Genomic DNA, 11,730 nt, shown 5'->3' on the forward strand with positions numbered 1-11,730 from the left:
ACGTCGGTTCCTCTCTCTGCAGCCTTGACCACCGGTAGCTTGGGCCTTGCCCCGCTGCTGGCAGCACCCTAGGTTAGGTTTTTTATAATGTGTTTATATGTATTTTTATTGTTTTGTAAGTGTTTTTATATTTTACTTTTATATTCATATTATAAAAACCCTAGCCTAAGAAGGGTGACGAATAAAGAGAATGATTATTGAAATATAAAGAAATACTAAGTATTTGTACCAGCGGGTTTATGTCCCCGGATTAACTTAATGAAAGTATGAAAGTAATAAGTAGGTGCCACAACCTGAATATAAATAGTATAATGTCATATGAATAAAAGCAATTATTTTAGACCTACATTGGACAGAGAAGGTGCTGTTTCCGTTGTATTTGACATACTTATATCTCGAGTTATACATTACATATAATAAAATATAGTAAAACGTTTAACGCTTTTCTCTTTCATCGCATCGTCTACATGGGTACTTGTTAGATAGACATCAATATGGCTATATTATAATTACAATCACTTTCGAATAAATATGATATCATTTATCAATTTTATCATGTGTAGTAAAGTTTAAAAATCGATGTTTGATTGTAATACCGCTGGCAGTTTCACGGTGGTTCCGGTGATAAGCGGAAGCGGGCGCGGGCTGTATACTTACTCCAACTCTAATAAATAACACATACATATTTGTTAATGACTGTTGTAGAATTATAATAATAAACATAAACATAATTTATTTAAAGACACAAAATCATATGACATTAGACATTGACTACAGTGATGAATTTAATAAACATTGGCGAAAACTGCACCGGTCTGAGAACGGCCATCTTTAGTGCAAGTTTGTGAATGTTTTATTTCATTGTTTTAGGTTGTAAGTTTTACTATTTTTTTTACTGTATTTTATATTTACTTTTACATCTTTTATTATATTGTATTGTATTTTTTTTGTGTTTCTTGCCTGCCAAATAAAAAAAATATTATTTGTATCTCCGTTACAAACTCTCGGGTTTTTAAGCCCGGTCATTTATAAGGCGTGCGTGGGGATATAGATCCAACACGTAGAGGCCGTTTGGAGAGCTTTGATGTCATGTAGAACGCCTGCTGGAACCCATTCACGGGTACATAAATAGATACCCGTAAACCGGTTTCAGCAGGCATTGGGAGCTATTATAGAAAAATGGAAAGAGTCCTGGTCTATGGTTTAAATTTGGGTGGAAAATAAGTCTGGGCTATTGCTAAGAGTTCCGGACACCTGCCATAACATTGTGTTATACAGTGTTATCGAGGCAGGCGGTGACTCGCCACTCGTTAGATGGGCACCTGATGCGCCATCGTAAAGACGGCCAGGCGCAACACCGGCGTGAGCGGCTCAGGGGTGTCGAGAGGTGGTGCTGCGCTTTCTCCGAAGTTACTCGCGGCGTTATGCCCTTTAACACTTCCACCCCTGGAGCATATAGCTCTAGCGACTCCTCTCTGGACGGCCAATGAAGGCAAGCCAGAGCTGAGAGTCCTGCGGGTCCCCTTGGGGTCCACTCCGACCGACGAAGACACGCCGGAGACGGAGACCCTGACCGACTCTCGGGAGCACTCGGGTCCGTGGGGTCGTTACTCCCCAACAGCTCGCCACAAGCTGCCCTGCGGGCTTATTATTATTATTATTGTGTGTGTCTTTTACATAATGTCGGGACCATGGGGTCCCGAACTTTTGGTAGGCGTGCGTGGAGCCGAAGCCAACACGTAGAGGCCACTTGTAAATTGACAATTTACTCTAAGTGTGATGTGACATTAACCGACGATTATCCCTGTATGCGCTATAGTAGTGCACCCAAGGACAAGCGCCGGTTGCGAATTTACAAAAGCTATACTATTTCAGTCACGACTCAGATTCTAATAGGTGAGCTTTTGTTTATGCTTATTACTTAACAGGGATGTAACGGATGTGGTTTTATCGGAACCGAAAACGGAAACAGATGTTTTCAATTTAGTTTAACGGAACCGAAAACGGAAACGGAATCGAAAACGGAAACGGAACCGAAAACGGAACCGGAACCAGAATGGGGGCCTGACTTTATAACGATGTAGTCGTTTTCCCCTTTCTAGAATAAACCTTCAGACAAAGTTTACACTTAGCCGTGTCCCCACTAACTTCATCAAAATAGTTCCAAATCTAACTTGATTTCGGCTTCATTGTGCGTTTTTTTACACACTAACATTCACCACACACACTACACACAGTCAGTAGTCAGTACACAACAGAACACAACCGATTTTAATTTTAATAACACGAATAAAACAAAGTATACAAACAAACACCAAATTAGCGTAGCACGTGGCAAGCGGGGCGATGAGCGAATGACTGGTATGAACCTGTTTGTTTTTGATGTACGCCGCCGCCGCGTGAAGCATTGACATCCGTTATAACTTCCGTTTTAAACAAAACGGAACCGGAACAGAAACGGATGTGTAATACCAAACGGAAGTTCCGCCTTAACGGAAACAGAACCGGAGCTCCGTAACATCCCTGCTTAACAATATCTATACCGTTTCGGTAAAAAGTAGTCACTGAAATGGATTAGCTTTTTGCATACATATTTTAAAATATTATTCACGACAAAACCTAGTCGAGTTTAGTAAGGTCAGTCACGTTTGAATGTGATATCATAATTTTAATAATACTCATTTACTCAAATGGATTAGATTTTGTCGCGATATATTTAAACATTAATGCTCTCACAATACCTAGTCGAGCGGAGTCTCGCCGTCATTATTGAATATTATTCATCGAGTATTATTTGTACGACACCACAGTTCACTGAATATTGATTTCAACAATTATTTTTTTACTAAATTACCTTTCACCTAGTATTCATGTAAATTGCCAAAAAATGAGTTTAGGTTAGGTTGATCTGCAACCTCCAAGAAAACGAAATGTTGCTGGAAAAGTGGGTTAGGTTAGGTTAGAACTGCGGCCCCCAAGAAAACGAACTGTTACCAGAAATGTGGGTTAGGTTAAGTTAGAACTGCGACCCTCAAGAAAACGAACTGTTGCCAGAAAAGTGGGTTAGGTTAGGTTAGAACTGCGACCCCCAGGAAAATGAACTGTTGCCAGAAAAGTCGTTCGATGTAAAAAAAGTCGGGTCGGACAATAAAACTTCGTTCGGAGAAAAGGCAGAACACCGTAGTAAATCTTGGTCCTTAAATAAATCATCTACTTCGTTATGTACCAATGTATTATATTATAAAATACAGTCGACTTATAATTTTATTGTATTACGACTTCACACTAAATGTCCTAATAAGAGATCTCAACTGACATAGTTCTTAAATGAAAAAAAAATTAGGCATTTTTAAGTAATTAGCACGAACGGTAATTAATACAATACAATCCGAGTCATTACTAAAATATTATTCAATTTTTAGATCGCAACAAACTAGCATTTGTAGCAACAATATCCATATTAATTTAGCCAATAAAGTCTATCCGATTTCAGTAAATTTCTGTACTGTAAAGGATTAGGGTTTGGTCAAGTTTTGTCCAAATAAAAGCTAATCCAGTTCAGTTCGCATCTGAACCTTATCATAATTCATAATTCATAATTCTTTATTGCAACCATGGTACAGTATAGATGTCAAATATAATATAATATATGTACAATGTCTCACATGGACCCTGTAAGGGCACAGCATAACTTACTTATAACTATTATAATTTTATTGTATTGTATGTACATAACAAAATTGTATTGTATGTATTACATTTTCTCAAAATCAGGTTCAGATCTGTAATAAATGTATTAAAATAAATTAATTAATGTACAATAGCATATCATAAAATTAATTTTAGTTATAATTTAGGTAAGTATTTGTAAATGTCATTGTTTTAATTATAATAAATTATTTAGAAGGTGTCTGTAACATTATCATCGAAGAAGTCCTTTAGGTCGTAATAACATTTATTTATTAGAAAGTCTTTCAACATTTTATTAAATTTTTTGTAATTTGTTTGAGCTTTGATGTCGTTTTTAAGGTGATTATATATTTTAACTGCCATGACGTTTGGACTTGTACTATGAAGTTTTAGTTTAGAGGTTGACGGCAATGCTAAATCATGCTTAAACCTTGTTTCGAAGCGTCGGGGCTGGTCTACTAACTTTGTAAATAGGTCCGAATGTTTTCTTACGAATTTACAAATTTCGAAAATATACATCGAAGTTAGGGTAAGAATTTCGTACTTGATGAAGTATGGTCTACAGCTCTCTGGGATCCTAATATTCGCGAGGATGCGTATGCATTTCTTCTGGAGTAAAAATAAATCGTTTACGTCTGTGCTATGTCCCCAAAGGATAATACCGTACTTGAGCCAAGAGTAGGCATAAGCATAATATGCTATTTTTGCCGATTGTAGACTAGTCGATTTTTTTAATTCTCTCAGGGCATAGATGAACTTGAGCATTTTATTTTTGATTTTCGTAACATGTGCTTTCCAGTTTATGCCTGTATCAATATCAAAACCTAGAAGGGTGAAAGTTTCTACACATTCCAGTTTGTGGCCGTTAAACGAATAATCAATTTCTAAAGCGCGCTTTTGTACTGGTTTAAATTGCATGATTTTTGTTTTGTTTAAATTTATTTCCAGGTTGTGGTCGTTGAGCCAGCTTACTACTTTATTCATTGTGTTATTTAGGTCTGTGTCCAGAGTGTCGTTATTTAGACATGATGTGAGGATTGAGACGTCATCCGCAAATAACACGCATGATTTGTCTATGACTTTAGGGAGTTCATTTATATAAATTATAAATAGCAAACAACTAATTACACTTCCCTGGGGTATAGAGTGATTTATGATTTGCTCGTCTGATTTTACGTTTGTTATTAAACCCGTGTTATGATCGTGGTATTGGACTTCAACGTATTGCTTACGATTTTTTAAGTAGGAAGCAAACCATTTATGCGTTATACCTCTCACTCCTACGTCGTATAACTTATCCAATAGTAAGTTACATTGCACGCGGTCGTAGGCTTTAGACATATCTAGGAGGATTCCAACTGCATAATTTTTGTCATTTAGGGTATTTAGCACCTCCTGTATAAATTTGTAAGTAGCAAGTTCAGTGGATCGGTTCTTACGAAAGCCGTTTTGACAGTCGTCAAATACATCGTATTTTTCACAGAATGAGTAAAGGCGCTTACACATTGCTGTTTCAAACACCTTTGAGGACGCGGGCAAAAGAGAAATAGGTCGATAATTGCTAGGGTTTGATTTGGCGTCTTTTTTATGTATGGGTTTAATGACGGAAATTTTTAATCTGTCGGGAAATATTCCTTCTAAAAAGGACTGATTTATTAGCATACAATATGGTAAAGTTAGTTCATCAGCGCAAAACTTAATTAATGCAGATGGTAGCTCGTCTATGCCGTAACTATACTTATCTTTTAATTCCTTAATTATCTTGTTTACTTCAAGCGGCTCGACCGGCCGGAGGTACATTGTATTGGTAACCGGCTGGCGCACGGGTCGCCCGCGCGGGGCGGCTCCCCCGCTGACCCCTCCAACTGACGCAAAAAATGCATTGAATGCATTCGCAACCTGCTTTGGATCGGACGTTAGATTATTATGGATATCTAGTTCAATGTTATGCTTGGTCTGTTTTACATTTTTGTTAGTGCGCTCTTTAATTATTCGCCACATAGATTTAGATATGTTTTTTGAGGCAGTTATTTCTTTAATGTATTGGTTTCTCTTGGAATTAAGGATAACTCGTTTTAGTAGCTTTTCATACTGCTTGTAGTGCTTAGTAAGAATAGGGTTTTTTGTATACGAAACAAGGATTTTTAAAAGCCTTTTCGATTTGCACGATATTTTAATACCTTTTGATAGCCATGTTTTTTTAGATAGTCTAAACTTTATTTTTTTAATAGGTATATGAATGTCGAGGATGTCCTTTAATATAAATTCAAAGTTGTTATAATTATCATTTATATCATTATCACTATTTATTACTTTATTCCAATCAATTGTTTGCAGTTGTGCTTTGAAATCATACATATTTTTTTTGTTAAAAATTCTTTTCTGGCTTTTCCACGTTATTTTATGTATATTTTGTTGCTCATTTAAATGTATTATAGTGCCTTTATGGTCAGACAAACCGAAGTCATAAACATATGTTGATATAGACTTTCCCGTGAAATTGGTAAATATTAAGTCTAAGCAAGTGGATGAATTATTTGTTACTCGCGTTGGTTCATGTATGTGTTGAGTATAGTTATATTGTAACATGCAGTGTAACAAATCTAACGACTTTTTGTCATTTTCTAAAATATTTGTGTTAAAGTCACCTCCTATTATTATATCTTTCTTACTATATTTCTTATTTAATAATTCTAGAACAAGTTTTAATTGTATATAAAATATGTCAGGTAGTCGACTATTCCAGTATATTACAATAAGTATTATATTTAATTTAGTTAATTCAACAGCAGCAATTTCGATTACATATTCGATGGAGTAGTCCATAATGTCCTTTCGCTCGACATATTCCATATCGTCGCGCAGTAGTATGCAGCAGCCGCCTCCCGCGTAGTTGACTCGAGACATTGATGCCGCTAGGATGTAGTTGCTGATATTGATGAGATGTTCTTTTTCCTTTGATAGCCAAGATTCTGATATACATACAGCTTGGTATTGGTTATCGCTCGGTTCTAAAAGTGCGTCTAGTAAAGTAGTTTTGTTAAATACACTTTGCATATTTTGGTACAGGATTTTAAGTGGTTCTTTATTTTCAGATGTTACGAAAGTTAGCAGATTGTTGTGAAGTGTTTAAAGTGATATCTTCTGTGCGTCGCGTGTTTGTGTTGGTTTCATTTGTGACGGTAGAACTGCGGCTTGTGTTTGGGCTATGTAATTGTGTTTCAGGTGTAGGCTGGGTTTGTAGATTGACTAGTTTTCCGTCATAGTCTTTGTAAATTCAGTATAGGCTTTGTAAATTCGCGCCCCGGTTAGTGTAGGACTATTGCAAGAAAAAGGAACAAAAAGAACTGGGCTATTGGGTTGAGATGCTAATGCACTGGTAACTGGGACTATGGAAGAAACTATGGCACCTGCCTTGATCATATGTTATAAAAACAGGAAAAATAGGCAGGTGGTGACTCGCCAACTCACAATATGGGTCCCCGAAAACGGCCGCTCGCACGGAGCGACAAGGGGACAACATCGCGTAAGTGGCTCAGGGTGCGGAGAGGTGTGCACCGCTTTCTACCCAGTGGCTGTAAGCAGCCACTGTGCCAACTCGCGTCTTAGGCAAATTTCACTTCCACCCTGCGAGCATTTATAGCTCTGACACCCCACTCTGGACGGCCGGTTAAGGCAAGCCGGAGAGAGGGGCCTGACCGACTCTCGGGGGTATGGGACCCAAGGGACGTCACTTCCCATTCAGCTCGCCACAAGCTGCCCTGGGGGCTTATTATTATTCTCTTTATTTATTTTCCGTCTTAAGTTAGGTTTGTTATAATATGAATATAAAAGTAAAATATAAAAACACTTACAAAACAATAAAAAATACATATAAACACATTATAAAAAACCTAACCTAGGGTTCCGCCGGCAGCGGGGCTTGGCCCAAGCTGCCGGTGGTCAGGGCCGCAGAGTGAGGAACCGACGTACTATACGCGCCGTGTCCAAAATTACCGCCTTCTGCATCTGACCCTTGATCCAACCACCCAGCGAGAGTCTCTCTAGGTGTTGGTCGAGCTGGCCTTGTTGGCCCGCTACCGCTCATGCCCTGCGCCTGCACTTTCACTATAAGCTATAACTTTTATTGGCTGGCTCCCGCGCCGCGCCGCGCCGCGCTGCGCCGGCGCACCTGTGGGCGCAGCACGGTTCCATTTTTATCGTCTATCACTATGCGCGTCCCTTTCGCACTTACGTACTTGTTAGAACGTGACAGGCATGGTGACAAGGGATAAAAACGCGACCGTGCTAAGCCGCCTGCTCGTGTGTTTACTGCGCGGAGTCAGACGCGGACGCGATAACCCGACTCAACAAGTGATCACGGATGAAGCTAATTGTCTTTTTTTGTTTAAGTATTTATTTATTTATTTAGAAATTTAATTCAGGCAACAAGGCCCATATTACAAATACCTTACAGACTAACATACATAAATCTACACCTATTAATGTTTTTGAAAACAAGTGCTAACTACGCCGACTCCCTTAGAGTCGGTTTTGGTCAAATTCACATGGGACTATCCTATGCTTTATTTACCTGCCCCTTTCAAATAAATTAGTCCACAATTGACAAGACTATTAGTATTAGTACGTAACAACGTTCAATTATATTCCAGGCCACTTTATATCTTGCCATATATTACCTAATAGTAATTTAATAAGGCCCCACATCGCTTATTATACAGTGTAGTATAACTGAAGTTTGAACTAACATAGAATTAAATTGTCCATAAAAATACCTTCTCACTACATCTAATACATCTATATACGACCTATATACAGGTTCACAGAGTCTGAACTAAGGCGGCCTGAGACAAGGAGTCTATCATTTTAACTAGATTCACTATAATACCTGTCAATCAATAAAAAAGTTAATAGATATCTCTGTCAACGGCATCAAATACTATCCTGATACATGATGGCAACATGGCCGCACCGCACCGTGGCGTGGGAACGGAGAGCCCCACGTTTCGCGACTCAAAACTTTAATTGATGCGAAGAGACCGAGGCAAGGCGTGCTATCAAAGCGGCCTACATTTCAACGTTTCTTTGGATATATTGTTTATTATAATATACATTATAGGTATATATTTTAAGATAATTAAGATTGACTCATCCGATGAACTTATAATAAATCGTGATATATACAGTGTGGAAAAATAAGTCAGGCCCTGGAGGGAAACTACCTTAAATCCTTAAGCTGGCTCATTTTACTTAAAGGAGACATTCCTTTATTAGGTTAGATCGTAAGTATTAAGTGCGATTGTTAGGCAAAATAAAAACTGCATTCAATTATTAATTAAAGAAAATTTCAATCACGATCGGAAATTCATTCCGGTGCCATGTTTAATACGACTTCCAAAGACACTGCCAACACTGCATTGATCATCTCCTTCTGTATGATTTAGCTACGCTTATTATATAGAGCTACGCTTATTATAATCGCACCATTGCAACACGCATGTCCTCCCTCAGCTCAGCGCAGGCGCAGCGAAAGTGCATCGGGCGAAAGTGAACCTTTTATGAACTCCGTCTGCGCGGCGCGGCGGCCGAGACAATGGGGTTATCAATCAATACCGGCGGCCCGAGGCCACAGCCAAGGCTTCCCGGAAGGGTCTATTAGGCTCTGCGCGCTTGTGTCTCTCTGTCAGATGGTATTGGAACCACATCACAGGTTTTAATAAATATTCTTATAAATTCAAATATTTATTGAGGCTATTTTCATGTGATGAAATAAGAAGCGGCCAAAATGACAATCGTTAAAGGGTTAATAGAAAACGCCAGTCGAAACTTAATGTATGGAGATAGTCGTAGACGTGTGTCATCCCGATTTTGTCGATGTAAAGTTTTTAGTTGCTTCTTCATACATGATGCATGGCTTAGTACTCATTTTAAGTTTGCGGTTTGTGTTTACAACAGCTTCAGAAGATTTCCTTTTTATAGGAATATTAATATAGGTATCTAGGTAGGTACAGTCAGCAGCAGAAGTTGCTAAACGGGCGAGGTGTTCTAAATAACCTTGACACGCTCTTATTCTCTTAACCAGCGGTCGGCAACCTTTTAGCAGCCAAGGGCCAAATAGTAGTTACCGAAGTTGACGCGGGCCGCACTTTGTTAATATTTATGACTTTATTATCAGACATTGTCGTTTGTCAATATTACATACAAAATGGGTCAAAAACATTCTGTGTTCGCGTCTTTCCTGTAGACATACACAAGAGTTAAGGGTTATAAAGGTTAATTTTCTTATTTAACCCTTATCCACGTGAAAAGGTCCTCCTTTTATTCAGAGAACTGTGATAAAATCATTACTTACATGCCCACAAGCTGTTAACTAGGTATTGCCCACAGAAGAGAAAAATGTACAGTTCGCGCGAACACGCTAGTTTTCTCTCCTGTGGGCAATAGTGTGTATGTGTATGTATGTTTTTGACCCAAATAGGCTCGCGGGCCGCAAGTGAGAGGTACGCGTCGCCGACCGCTGCTCTTAACAATAAATTCGCGTCAAGATCATTTTGAACACCACGCCCGGTTAGCAACTTCTGCTGCTGACTATACCTGTACCTACTACCTATAATAATATTAATATTTCGGCCTATATCCGGTGCCCAGCCCAGGCACAGCTTAGGTTTCCTTTCATCCACGAGGAGCACAGGAGCAGTTGGTACAACATTTAAGATAGGTATCTGGAAGAAATCATGTGTCACAAAAACGATGTCGCTTTACTATCTTGTCACGTGTTCGTTGAGCGCTTCTGAAGCACTACCACCAGTTTTAACATTGACATATTCACTCACGTTTAAGTAACTTACTTTCTATGCATCTCGCTCGTACTCGCATATTAGTGCAAGCGAGATGTATAGAAAGTAATTTACGTAGACGCGAGTTAATCTGTCAATGTCAAAACTGGTGGTAGCCGTACTGATTACTTTTTTCGTTACATAAAATGAACGCAAACGTGTGGGCGGAACAACGTAACTTGTTAGAGTTGTAAGCTAACACTAAACGGGTGTGTCTGTCCGTATGTCGTCTCAGACCGGAAGCATTACCACATTCAACTAAACCAATAAATTAAGTTTCTCCGAGAGGATGCGGTCTGGCGTTACGGCCACCGACATCCGGCGTGGCGACCGCGACCGCTGTGCTCGGAGCCCTGGACTATGTAGGAAATACATAATAAGTAGTGAGGGTAGCTGCGTCAGGAAACCTTCTAGAGTGCCGGAGAACAACACCTGAGATACCTAGTTTACAGAAGAGTGAAGGGTGCACCGAGAAACAACAGTAAGCGATAAAGGAGACTTAATCATCATTATATATATTACCAGCAGAGAACGTCCGTTGCGGGATTGATGGGTCGGTAATGTTTTTGGGGAGAGTAAAGCGTCACGGCAGGACCTAACTCCATCTTTAACATTTTTTTATCAATTAACCTAACAAGAAGCTGAGGTGGGAACAGCGGTGAGAAGTGAAGATCTAAATAGTACACGGTGATGGTAGCAAACACGACGTCATCATCTCTAGCACGAGTGTGCCGCGACAATACCTCTCACGTGACATAACACTGCTTAGATAGATTCATTGGGAAGAGACGGGTCATACGAGTAGGTAAAAGTTCATCCACACCACACCGCTGCTTAAAAAACGATGACGGTACGGAATCGCAGTGACTTGCTGTAAACCTAACGATTTTACTAGGAGGACATGTGATAAAATCGTGACTAATTTACGACGCGTCACTGCGATTCCGCTCTTTATAGTGCGAGATACTGTCGTGACGCACCCACGCTAGAGGTCGAGGCGAAGCAATTGAAAACAATTAGTTATTATCAAAATTCCTCCGCAACCGGCAGTGATTGGCAGCTTAGAAAGCGAAGAGATGTTCCGATATTAGGGGCGTCTTTATACAAGCCATTAGAAATGACGAGTCGTGAGCGCCGATATAGCTGATCGGCACGGAGCTCTCACATTCTATGAAGGTTTATACTTAGCCGATGCGTGTTGTCA

The 11,730-nt window shown here is 39.4% G+C and overlaps 1 long non-coding RNA gene across 1 annotated transcript in view; it reads right to left on the reverse strand.

Moving 5' to 3' along the window:
• Positions 1–10,573, reverse strand: part of LOC134801071 (uncharacterized) — a 90,480-nt gene extending 79,907 nt beyond the window's left edge. Inside the window, exon 1 of the long non-coding RNA XR_010145626.1 lies at positions 10,512–10,573. This is a non-coding gene — a long non-coding RNA (uncharacterized LOC134801071). The remainder of the gene's footprint in view (positions 1–10,511) is intronic.
• Positions 10,574–11,730: the final 1,157 nt, after the last annotated feature.

Source organism: Cydia splendana, chromosome 21 (assembly GCF_910591565.1).
Source record: "Cydia splendana chromosome 21, ilCydSple1.2, whole genome shotgun sequence".
In the NCBI taxonomy this organism is placed as follows: Eukaryota; Metazoa; Arthropoda; class Insecta; order Lepidoptera; family Tortricidae; genus Cydia; species Cydia splendana.